Source organism: Brienomyrus brachyistius, chromosome 11, assembly GCF_023856365.1.
Source record: "Brienomyrus brachyistius isolate T26 chromosome 11, BBRACH_0.4, whole genome shotgun sequence".
NCBI lineage: Eukaryota > Metazoa > Chordata > Actinopteri > Osteoglossiformes > Mormyridae > Brienomyrus > Brienomyrus brachyistius.
The window spans coordinates 12,876,957-12,890,625 of record NC_064543.1 but is presented as its reverse complement, the minus strand read 5'-3'; the positions used below and the strand labels follow the sequence as shown (position 1 = coordinate 12,890,625).

Sequence of the window (13,669 nt, the reverse complement as noted above, 5' to 3'; positions counted from 1 at the left end):
CAATGAATTCACTTAGTATGCGAAGGAGAATCCTTAAAAGTTCTAAAAGAGCACCACGTCAGTTTCGTAAATGAATTGTGATTTCTGCTTATTCCTTTCAGATCAGCCTCAGGTACATGCAGACGCAGCCGACTTCAACCTGCTCGTTTCCCGCCCTCTTTGATGAGTTATTTCTTTGCGCGCCATTCTGCCGTGTCTGTAATTTTGACCGTTTCCGATCTGTCAGGCAGCTCGCTGACGTGCCACAATGGGCCTCTAGTGTACAGTATCATCCATACAGAAAAACAATTACTCTCCTGGGTGAATAACATGAATTTAAAGAGGCCATGAATTGGGCTCCATTCATCAGAAGCAGACGAATCATTTGTCAGTTCCCAAGACCAGGGGGAGATTAATCCTGACTGCATTGGAACAGCCAATTGGGACCACTTCCCAAACAGGTACCTCTCTAGCCATGTCTGCAGTTTGGACTTACCTAAAATAGGGCTTACCCAGGTTAGAGCTTACCAGAGTTAAGGCTTACCTAAGTTAGGGCTTACCCAAATTAGAGCTTACCAAATTTAAGGCTAACCTACGTTTGGGCTTACCTAAGTTAGAGCTTACCAAAGTTAAGGCTTATCTAAGTTTGGGCTTACCTAAATTAGGGCTTACCTAAGTTTGGGCTTACCTAAGTTTGGGCTTACCTAAGTTTGGGCTTACCTAAGTTAGAGCTTACCAAAGTTAAGGCTTATCTAAGTTTGGGCTTACCTAAATTAGGGCTTACCTAAGTTTGGGCTTACCTAAGTCAGGGCTTACCTAAGTTTGGGCTTACCTAAGTTAGGCTTAGGGTTTAGGCTACCATGGGCTTTAGAGCTTTTGGCAGAGTGTCCCCTCGTCTCCCAAAAGATATTTGTAACATTGACTTTCTTCCTGCCTTTAAATCCCGCCTTAAAACACACCTTTTTAAGCTTGCATATTTACATTATTTTTTACTATTATTATTATTATTATTATTATTTCCAAATGGGGGTTATGACCAGCATGGAGTACCTACTGTTATAACTTACTGCAATGGTCTCCAACCTTTTTTACAGTGAGATCTACTTTAATTATATTCAATTATATTGTATTTTATTTATATTGTTTGCCAACTGCGAGGGATCCCGCTACATTGATTGAAATTACTGGTTGAAATAATAAACGTGTGAAACCAATAACAGCAAGGGTTTGCCCCCCCATCCTGGGTTATTCCCTGACTTGCATCTGTAGCTTCTGGGATAAGCTTTGGACCCCTACATAGAAGGTATTGAAAATGGATGGATGGATGGATGGAATTGTGAATTATAAGACTTACCTGTTTTTCCAAGAGTCTTCTAATCAATTTGATTAATCAGGCTGATTAATTAAACAGGAGACAGAACAGGATCCTTCCCATTCTGAGCACGTGATGCCCTCTGGGTTTGCCCCTTGTTCCACCCAGATCCCGATGACTGGGCCACGGCGAAGCTACAGGAAAATTGCCTAAATTATTCAGCAGACCCTGAATCATTTATTCTGCAGCCATCCCCCGAGATAGACATAAACGGTTGCTTTGTGTGTCACAGGAGAGCCCTGAGTTCACACCTGGTGAAGAGAGCCTGCCCCATTGCCCTGCTGAAGGACCCAGCTTCTGCCGGGTTTGTTGTTCTCCTGCCTCGCAGTGGATTTCCAGGCCCTCTGCCTGTCTGCGACGCACCTCTGCCACACAGTGTGACTGCCCCAAACTAGCTGGCCCTTTATTTTTCACGCCTGGAGTGTTTCTAATCCATCTTTTTATGGAGCGAGGCTCATTAAAATATGCAGGCGTAGTAGCGGCCGCTAGCCAGCAGCCTGAAACTCAGACGCACATTTTTTTTAAGCTAATGATGTGACAGCTGTTTCAGGCATTTAATCGCTAGATTTAGAACGTCAAAACTAGTAATTAGGGTGTTCCTCATCTTACGAACAGATAGCAACATTGTCTGAAAAGACTCGTGCCGTGATGCTACTTTTTGCATCTTTGTGCAACTGGCAGCTTTGGGAAACAGTTCATTTTTGGTGTTCGTGAGCTGTGGCATGGTATTACAAAACAAAAACAGCCATAATACGTATAATCACGTTGTCCACTCTTGTTGTAAATTAATTTTTCGGCACGGTTCCACTAGGACGTTTCTCTGGGAGGATGGGAAAACAATAGCACCGTCACAGGCCCCACTGTGGGGCCCCTTCATCCCCGAGGACGAAAGCACAGGGCAGAATCATCTTTAAATCGCCCTTAATGTTGTTAGGTATAATGGCTGCCGGTCTCGGAGGAACAAGCGAAGGACAGAATTTTAGTTTAAATCCATAAAACGTTACTGTGGCACCATGACTCACGTCCAGCTGGCAGCGGCCCGGGGCACCAGGTAATTGAATTTGAAACTGGGAGCGGGGAAACGGATCGGCCTTCCTGTAGCTGCATGGCCGAGCGGCGGGATGGCGTTACGTGATGAATAATAATTTGGCCGCGGCTCTCGGAAAGGCCGTAATGAGAGCCTCCTCACCGCCCGGAGCCGTAACGTCGCAGCCGGTGTCTCCACGCTGTCTAGTTAAAAATAATATTAACAATATTAAAAATAATGCATGGCAGACAGGTCGGTGTGTTGATAGCAATTACTGCAGTAGGTGCAAATTCTAACTGATGACAAAGGTTAGTAGTGTGCTGGCAAAATTATGTGTAATAGCTGTGGTGGGAGACAGTGAATGATATCGATAGGGACTGCATGTACGTGTGTTAAGTAATTACATCAATTGACATCGGCAGCACTGGTACCTTCGTCTAAACCTGGAGGTTATGCTTCGGCCCGCTTCTCCGCATGATTGAAGAGGCGTGTCTAATTACGGTGATTGAACATCGTTTTCAGCTCCGGCGCAGAACTGTAAAGGAACTCATTGCTTCGCCGGGCAGATTATCGATGGCGGCCGGATGATGAACGGTCCGCAGAGACGATGGGCTGAACGGAAAGATTTCACGCTTATGAGGCAACGGTTGTAAAAGCGAGTTCTGTAATCACACGCGGAGAACGTTCTCCACAGCATGGCGTGTCTGAGTCTAATTTCTACCATTTCTTTGTGGTTATGATTAAGTCTAGAACACAACTGAACCCAGTCACATCCTCCCATCACCAACTAAAACCATTAATTAACTGCCTTGGACCAGGATGCGGCTCTCTTTTGGTTTCCGTGGTCACCGGCTTCTTCCTCCTCGTCCTCTCTTCTATTTAAAGGCATCCTTACTTCTGTTACCCTGGCAACAGGACCCCCCTACGCGCACTGCTCAATAGCAGATCAATCCTCTTGCCAATCCACCAATTAGGCTCATCACGCGATATAAATAAACACGTCTTTGACATACCGCTCTTCCTCTTGAGATCCCATCTCTGCTTCCTGTTGAAGGATCACTAGACGAGCAAGGGTGTAAATTAAATCCACATCTGTGTTACTGATTAACTCATCTCGTTCTGCCATTAGGCAGGTGCATATCGAAAACCATACGTACGAAACACCAGAAAAATGGGATTCAGTGCCTCACATGTGGATCCCACTACTTCCTGATGTATAGGAAGGAGATGCAACAGTACTGTAAAAGTACTAGAGTTTCTTATCATTATATTGCTAAATACCGAAAGTAGAAAATGATCAATGGTTTAAAAAAGTGCTGCCAACTCTGACCGTACAGCCGGCTTCTGAACTTGTAACAGTCCTGCTTCTTTCTTATGTTTTCTAACATGGAAGTGACATGTACAGAAAAACTGGGATTACTGTACACTGCCGATCACTGCCGTGTTTAACCCATGAAGTAACCAAAGACAAGTCAGGCACTGCCAATAATCCCACACACTAGTGGTGTCAATATGTCATTTCTCAAATAATCCCTGACAGATCAGCTGCAAATCTGCATCCAGTGCATCTGCTTGTCAACACAAACAGCATCGTCCTCCAAACAGCAAAACATGCGGCCGGATATGCACAGCATGCAGGTGGTCAAGAGGCTCACTTACTGTGTGGCTAAACATCTGAACGGCTCGGACGCGTGATCTAAGTGACTTGTAAGCGTGCTGTGATTCTTGGTGCCAGATGTGGTGATTCCAGCATCTCAGAAGCAGCCGCCATCCTGGCATTTTCACACACTACAGTGTCTAATGTTTACAGAGAAGAATGGAATAAGAAAAACATCCATTAAGGCAGTTCTTCTTAATGAGTGCAAAAACAAGTGCAAAAATAACAGATCGGTACAACTATGATATATAGAAAGACTTCTCTGGATGAACTTGTGGACCCTTAAAGCAGCTCTGGAGACAAATGTGAATCACACCTGGTACTAGGCAGGAGGTAATAATAAGTAGTAGTAGTTAATAAAGTAGTCTCTGAATGTATAAGGAATTGCAGTCTTAGCAGAGGACTATCAATGAATTCCACGTCTATAAAAATATATGAACACATTCATAGCACATTATAATACATTCATAAAGCATTATAAACATGGCTACAAGTATTCATAAAAGGGAATAACACATTATAACCATGTTTATTATGCATTATGAATGCTTTATGAAGTTCTTATCTATAACGCACTGTAGATACCTTTATAATGCAATACAAAGCATCCTTAATTTTCACACCAACTGTTATAATGCATTATGAATGTATCAATAATACACTATTAATGACTGCTTTAAACAAAGCATTGCCAGAACTTCTAATTGTGAGCATTATTTTGCTAGTTTTTATAAGATGCTTTTTAAAGCTTGTTAATAACCCTGAAACAATCAGCTTATGGTGGTTTATGGTAATTAATTCACTGGAGAAGGCCCTCGCTGGATTCTTCAGAAAAAAGGTTTTTTTTTTTTTTCTATGATCCCTCACCCTGGCATCTTCCATATTTGTCCACATTCATGGCAAGGTCACCTGGTCTCACAGGCAGACAGGCAGGTGGCTACTAAATCACTCTAAAGCACTCCAAGTTAACATTTCAAGGTGTGTTTTATTATTCACGGTAAGAGGAGATGTTCCCTAGCACTGTGACCCACCCCCCCCTCCCCCCGCCTCCCTCCCACATCCCTTTACCAAAGCCAGCTGTTCCTGGGTCAGTGTCTTCCTGCAAGGAAACATTTTGTTCACACTGGGTGGAAAAAGGTGATGTCAGCTCTGCTAGCCAAGGTCCTGTTATTGTTAGAATTCAAAAGAAAGTAGTTGTAGAGCTTCTAGTGAGGACATCTGATCCTTTTTACAAGAACGCCATCCTGTTACAGATTAGAACTAAGTCTGTGTATTATGTATGTCGCCATGGTTGCATTAATGTCAGGGGCCACCTTGTATGTGACCGCAGGACAGAGTAATCTATGGACAGAAGTGTGTAGGTGGGGTATTCGGTGTGCATGTGGAGGTGCGTGGGAGTGTGTACGCAGCCCTGTCAGAATATTTATTAGAGCTTGTATCTTTGGATGCACAGCTGTGGGAGGGCTCTGGTGAAAGGGTGTGTGTGTGTGTGTGCGTGTGCGTGTGTGTGGGTATGTGTGTGTGTGTTGACGAGTGTTTTGCGGATTTGGTAAGAGTGCCTAAGAGCTGCGGAATTTTATATATTTTTTTTCAAACACACAGGAAGACGGCTTTGCAGCCGGGGAATGTGTTTACCTTCATCTTCACGGGCGTAGAAGCAGTGGCGTGACTTTCCGTCAAGAGCCCCTTGTTCTTTTTATATACACTAGTTTCATGCTACAACAAACACACCTGGCACACTGAGAATGTTACGCCACCCCCCCCCCCCCCCCCCCTTTGCACCGGGCTGTTAGCCTCTGTGGTCCCCAAAAATGCACAGCACGCCCCACCCCAGGCTTCCAGCGCTCTCGTCGGCTGGCTGCACTGTCGAGCTGCATTTGAGTGCTCTCGGAATTTCGATGACAACAACACCGCCGCACCTAGAGGCTGCTTACGCTGCCTTTGAGAGCCCCCCCCCCAGCCCCCCCGAATTTTCCCCCGAGTGACTCCTGCTGTTCCTCAGACTCACCCGACAATGGCAAGATTTATTTTTGCACTAGTTTAATATGAATCCTAAGTTTTTATTAGACAGTTTAGGTATTTAGCTGTTCATCAAACAGCAGAACATCATAATTGTTCAAAGCAAGTTATATAATAAAAAAAATCAGAGATGATGCATATTTTGTGATTCATCGCTGTTTTTTTGAGACAGTCGAATCGCTACTCTGGGTCCATGTTTACCGCTGGTTCTATAAGCCTCAAATATAGAGCTGATGTCTAGCCAGCGTTTCCTTTTATGGAGACGCTGTGTGTGTGGAGCTTCAGAGCTCCTCACCTGAGTCCTCTCCCAGAACATGCTGAGAAGGCCTTCTGAAACGAGCTGCGCCTCGACCCCCACAGAGCCCATGTGATAGGGACATCCATCCTTAGCCGTTAAATTCCTCAGCCAAGAAAGTGGGCTATTAGGCTGTCTTTTTTTCCCTGTCCTGCTGCGAATCACAAGCTGTAAACCCACGAAGTATCTGATGTCCTGCGTGATTGATTGTGGCATCATGTGAAACCCACTTTCTCGAACCTATATTTGAAACTTAATGCAAGTGTAATGTGATTTAAGGCGAGGCAGAATGAACTCATGTTATCTGCCGTTTCTGAATTGCTCATGGGGGTTTAACTTACACAAAAATGTTCTGAGGGCAGAAGGAAAATTCAGTGGTTCAGAGAGACAACCAATCAGATTGTAGAGCAGGGGGGTGCCAGCCACTAGAGAAGGCGGGGCGAACCTTTTCGACGATCTGTTTGGTTTTCTCTCTGAACCAATCAATTTGCCTTCTGCCCTCAGAACAGTTTTGTGTAAGTAAAACTCCCACATGCAGCTGAATTTGACATATTGTGTCAGTATAGCTGTTGTCTGCACATTGTGGGAAGGACACAGAGATTTTCTGTTTTAATAAGACCCACATAGGAGTGGCTTGGCTGACGGGCCATTGCAGCATTATGTGTAAGGGCACTGATTCAGAATCCAAAGCCTACTGTTCCCCTGTAAGGTATTCAACTTGAATATCTCCAGTAAAACATATATAGTACCTGTCTGAAGAAGTAAAGACCACAAGTTTCTTCACACAACAGCGAGAAGTCCATGGACACAAACACACGCCTTGAAGAGTGTTCCATGATTTGACAATGAGATTGTAAAATGTGTTACATGACACGCTGCATATGTGCACATATCGCCGCAAGGGTATGCGTCATATGCGCAGGCGTGACGCGCAGACAGTTCACGGCTGCCTGGATGACAGCTCTCACCGGAAGCATGCGGTCCGCTTCTGGGAGACCAGGAGGCCTCATTCATCGCGATGAAGGGGGGTGACATGGAGGTGAGGGAGCTTTTTGAAATTTACTTACTGTCGAGTTTAAATGAATAACGGTAGCGTGCTTCCTGAGAGGGCTGCTTCCACTGTAAGGCTGATCTGATGGGCCCATGGGCCATAATATTCAGTCTGGGTCAGATAAGAACTGACTGCCAGATTATATTGTGGGGCAGACAGTATAAATACTGTGATTGACAGTTAAACAGACACCTGTCAAATGAGCCATAGAAATACAATAAGGAGATTCCAGAAAGTTAGAGTGTTTATGGAGCCACAAAGTCTCCTGTCCAATGGAAGCAGGTGGCAGTGGGGTTTCTGCAGTGGTGGGAGAAATGAGGCTTGGAAAGGCATGGGGGGCAGGATTACCACGTGCTGCCGATCACTGATTGGTCTAATCGATTAAGAGCCAGCGAGCCCACCAATGGACAGTGAGTTAAACCAGTCGGTGCCTGGCAGCACATGCTAATCCTACCTATGTAGCTTATGAAGGCTGAATAGTTTCCTTTCATCATTTTGAGGTTCCTGGGCATGAGTTTCATCATTGGAGAGGATGAGTTGTTTGAAGACTTCTAAGAATTGTAGCAACATGAACCAAAGGCAAGTAAAGATTCTAAGAGAAAGTGAGTGTACTTGTGGGAGCGGGTCTGTTTGTTTTAAACTGGAGCCATCTGGTTTGATCTGGCAGACATCACGCTTATACTTCGTGGCACTTTCTGAAGTGACTGACTGAGATATAATGAAATAATGGAGGATCTTGTTTTTTGAAAGTATCAATGTCTGCATGAGTGCTCAGTACTGATAACCATTTTTATTTATTTATTTATTTATTTATTGTACAAATTCTTACAAACAAAACTGCGCGGTTTGTCATTCTCCACCAAGTCTGTACCCATAAACATGTCGGCTGGGAATTAGAGGACAGCTGTGATTGGTGGACAAATTGAAACAAGGCTGTGCTTCATGGCCGTGAAGGAAGGTCGCCACGGCGACAGGACAAGATCGGGGTGGGGGGGGGGGGGGGTGTTGGCAGGAAGCAAGTGCAGGTTTTACATTTGGAGGTTGGAGCAGCTGCACCAGCAGGAAGGACTGAGCTGGGATATGCCGAGTGTAGCAAGAGCAGGGAAAAAAGCAGGAGGATCAGGGAGAGCGAAGAGAGTGTGAAACGTACGGAAGGTCTTCAGAATGAAGCGGAAGGTAGTTGTACAGAGCAGGTGAAGTTACAATGAGAACTCCAGCCTTTCATCTGCAAAACCAAATTAAATGAAGTAAGAACATGCAAAATATAATTTCCAGTTGCGAAAGGAGGATTACATGCATACGTAATATTTAAAACCCAGAATGGAAGGTAAAGTCCTGTTATATTACATTCAGCTCATTCCTTTATGTGGGATTTCTCCGAAATCTCCCCGCTCTAATTTGCATATGATCTCAGGGTCTTCGCTCTTGGCTTTGGGGTAAATTCTGCAACATGTGCTCTGCCTCTAAGCTGGTAATCCAGAAGTTTCCTTTTCTTCTTCTTTTCTTATGAAAAAGCGCGGGTACCTGGACCTCTCTTTAGCGAGCCCCTCTGGTTCACTTTACAGCCCTTCTGCATGTATGAAAGCACCACTTTCTGCGCAGACACTGTACCCTCCATATCTATATGGAGCACATTATGTAAAAGAAATCAGCCTTGAGCTGCAGTCCTTAGGTGTCTATTGTGCGACGGGCCAACAAAGACTGCAGTACGCCTGTCACACAAAGGAGGTAGCTGGGGCATTATGGGTAGTTCCAGTCCTTCCGCAAGCGGTAATGGCCTTCATTAAGTCTAAATGTCAAGGGGCAATGGGACAATGTATGGGAGCTATTCAGCATGCGGGGATGACACACACCTGATGGAGGGACGTGCGCACCCCCGGCCGTCCCAATGGCCTATCTCCGGACCCCCGCTGATTATTATTGATCCCCATCCTGCGCGACATGGACTCAGGCAGAGGCTATGGCTTTCCGGGGATCGAGACCGATGCGGCTCTGTTTTGGACTGCAGCAAACTGAAGGGGTTCGCTTGGACAGGGTGGGGGCAGCCTCCCGTGGTCTTAACAGGTAAAATGTCAAGGAGAGACCCAACATCAGCGGTGTAGCTAGCAACCTACTAATTTTATCTCCACCGTCTAATAAAACTTCACCTTGAGCCCTCTGCTAGATAGGATTTGCTGAGCCGGTAAAGGGGTTTCCCACTGTAGATTTATTTTTTTTTGGGGGGGGGGGGGGAGCACAGTTGCATTTGGGGCCACTCTAAAGTGCTGAGCCCATTGAATCTGCCAGGGTATCCATGCCCCTTTGATGCCACTGCCTGGCATCCAGGCAAGGAGGTCAACAAGACGGCATCAGAGGTGGCACTACAAAGCAGGCCAGACTGGGGAAGGCCCCACCAATGGGGATTATCCTCTGTGGCTGCTTGCAGGACGGTCACCCACCACACAGTAATCCTAACCTTCCTCAGACATAATGAAGGGTTCCCCTGACAGGGGAGACTCTGATCCTTCATGCTGGAGTTTAATCTAATATTAGACCAGGCGAGTCACCGCAGAGCCGCTCTTAGTGCCATGCAGCTGCCAAGCTGGGGATAAATCACCAGAACGCTCTCTACTCGCAGCCGCGTCATCCCAATCCCGTCATTTACTCCCCCCGCTCGAGGAATGGCGCGTCCCTCCGGTGGACATGTGATGCGAGGGCAAGCAGCGCAGGGCGGGGAACCCTCATCATGGTCGGCGCTGATGCGATTTCCCGTCTAAATTACATTCCAAGCAGTACCTGGCCTGACCCACAGAGGGGAAGTAACAAATGGACCTGATGATGTCATTACGGTTGCTGGGCTGGTGCTGGCCAGACCTTATGCATCAGAGAGCCGAAGCTTATTAACTCAGAAATCAAAACACATAAAAATGCCATTTGGGAAAAAAAAAAATCACACAGTGGCAGTATTGAAAGAACAAATCATTTTCATGTTTGTTTGCGGACAAAAATTCAAGTAGCAGGTATTTGGGAGATATGATGCAGCACATCAGGACAGCTGCGGCTGCTGCGGATGCTGAAGAGCATTTTCATTGCATTTGTGGCGTCGGAGGCAGCTGGCGACATCCCACGCGAGCCCAGCCCTGTTAAATGCGATTTTCTGTATCTATCAGTTGTCCTCCAAATTCAATCGCCTCCCCCATACTTGAGGTTCAGATTTCACCTGGGTGGGTGGATATCCAGGGTGGGGGAGCTGGGGGGGGCAGGTTCTCAGGGGAAATTCATGGCTGGAGGCACTGGTTGTGATATGCAGGAAGAGCACCCCTGTCCTTCTGTGCACACTCCTGTAGTGTGTGTAAAGTTTTAGCACTCAGATAATCAGCCCCACTTACACACACAGGTAATACCATATTTGTCAAATAAGAACTTTTATTAATGTATTACACAGCAACCATATCTGTTCTCATATAAGGATTATATCACCACATGTGACCTGTATTAGTTAAGAATATTTTGTTTGTGATTGGGCTAAATCACTGTTTCCTAGTCCAGTCCTTGGGGACCCACAGCAGTCCATGTTTTTGCTCCCTCCCAGCTCCCTAGGGAGCAAAAATGTGGACTGTGTATCAGGGAGCTTGGAGGGAGTAAAAACGTGGACTGGCTGTGGGTCCCAGAGGACCAGGTTTGGAAACACTGGGTTAATTAAAAGAGGAAATGGCAGCATTCACACGGAGAGGTGGACTATCCCAGACTGTGTGCTTTCCTTTAGTATAAATATATTCCTGGCTCTCCGATGCCCTTTAGTCGCATCACACCGCAGCCGCATCTGCAGGTGTCTGGCCTTTCCGGCTATCTGCACACGCACCTGTGCAGAATGACAACGACATTTTTTCCAGGGGTCAGCCAGACCTCCCCTCCCCCCCACCAAGACATGCCCCCTACCTATCGCTGTCAGCTCCCCATCCCCTCAATTCTTCAACCCGTTACTGACTGCATGTTCTGTCCTAAAATTTTCAATTTGCGAGTTCGGGCTGCCATGGTCCACCTCGTTGATGGACTTTATCACTGTGACAGGGCAGTAAGAGAGAATTACACACCTCCCACAACAGATGGGGTCACATGACAACCTGTCATTACCGTCCCCTATCCCTGCTTCCCTTACAAACTCTCACCATGTAATGATGTCAGATATGATTTTTTTAAAACTATTTATAATAATTAGACCAATGAAACAGGGGGCAAACAGGGGCGGGGCCACAGGAGCACTGGCCCCAGCTGAAAGCTGATTGGCCGCCAGCGTGCCCCTTCCCTGTCACTCACCAATTCAACACATTTCAATGGCTGATGACAAGACTGACCCCTCTATATAAATTGTGGCCCTTCTTACACGTTTGCACTCGTATCTTATCCGTGATTTCGCTTTCCATAGACTGAAAATATTAAATGGAAAATTCCAGAAATTCATAAGTTTTACATCGTGCTCCTTTCGGAGGAGCGTGATGAATTCTTGCACCGTCCCACTTGGGATGTGGATCAGCCCTTTGTTCAAAACATCCATTGTGTACAGGCTACCCACCCGTTAGACAGTATACATCTCAGCTGTCAGATCCACTGTCGTGGTAGCATGGTGCTTGTATTCAGAACTTTTATTGCAGTATATTGTTATAATTGTTCCATTTTATCATTACTTATTGCTGTTAATGTCATATCATGTCTGATTTATAAATTATACTTTATCATACGTATTCATGTAGAGGATAAATTATACATAGGGTTTGGTGCTATCCATGGTTTCAGGCATCCACCAAACATCTTGGAACAAATCCCACAAGGATAATGGAGGACTACCCCCCCCCCCCCCCCCCCCCCTCCCCAACAGCACCTCTGATGTTTAGTTCAGTCGTTATATTTATTGTTGTCATTAAAAGAAACACATAAACACCATGAATCCTGTCGGTGTTCCTGCGTGCCCCCCCCCCCCACCCCTCCCCCAAAGCTGTAAACCTAGGGGAAACACTGGTGTGTGTGTATATATCCATCCATCCATTTTCCAAACCGCTTATCCTACTGGGTCGCAGGGGGTCCAGAGCCTATCCCAGAAGCAATGGGCACAAGGCAGGGAACAACCCACAATGTATATATATATATATATATATATATATATATATATATATATACACACACACACACACACACACACACCCCTGCAATTAAAACTAACTTGAGGGAGTATATGATCTCTGAAGCCAGCTGGTCGTAGCTTCTCAACCCAACCCCAGGTTCACCTTCATCCTGTGACCAACCTTGGCCACACCCACCATACTGGCCACACCCACCATGCTGGCCACACCCACCATTCTTCTAACAATCTGAATCTAACACCTATGTCTCCCACATCAAGAGTATAAAAAACCCACTTATTTATACTGAATTTACTAAAAAAAATCACTATGGGTCGCAGTACCTCAGGACAGAATGGACACATAGCACTATTAAGCAGAAGTATAAATTAAAACAAAAGCTAGTTTGATTTCTCTGACTCGCTGAAATCCCTGAGGTGTGCCCGTGCCTATCTGGCATTAGCTAATGACAGTAATGTCAAAAAACTCGCCGAAGCGAAGCACCAGTTCCTGGCTCTGTTTTATTCATCCACAGCTGCACACCAGCCTCAACATCGATTGGGTATCAAAGCCTGCAAGTCACTGCTTTTTGTGTCCATGGTTACGCAGTGCATCTGTCCCATTTAAAAGTGCTGGCTGCCACCCCTAAAACATTAATACATCGCCCTTAGATGTAAAGGGCTTCCTAAAATAGCCCTCTCTGAAGTTTCATATCGACTTCCCCAGCAAGCCTTCTCTCTGACGCATTTCGTGGCCACAAAATGATTATTAACCATTTGTATTACATTTTACTCTCAAAGTCAGATTGTTTCGCCATTCCTTTATTAATCTGTAATGCCTGGGGTTCATATCTCATCCGCTTGGATCTTGGCGGTAGAAATTGAAGAAACATTCATTCCTTATTAATGTCATTGACTCTGCAGGATACAGAGCTGTGCAGATCCTCATTTGCCTCCTCCAGGCTCAGACTTATTTAGAGCGATTTAGTGCGCAGAGCACAGCCTGTTGTGCGATCTACGCACTGCAGCTGCTCGAACCTCACAAGGTCTGTGATCTCTGAAATATTCAATGCAAAGCAGAGAGATATCCCTCATGTCGGAAGAATTTTCCGTCCTCCGTGACGTTTCCCCTGACACGATTAATGGGGGATTCGAGTTTGAAAAACAAGAAATG

At 45.6% G+C, this 13,669-nt stretch overlaps 1 protein-coding gene across 2 annotated transcripts in view; it reads left to right on the top strand.

The window, feature by feature from the left end:
• Positions 1-13,669, top strand: part of LOC125751873 (carbohydrate sulfotransferase 8-like) — a 151,421-nt gene that overhangs the window by 97,074 nt on the left and 40,678 nt on the right. The gene's annotated exons all lie outside the window — the stretch shown is intronic.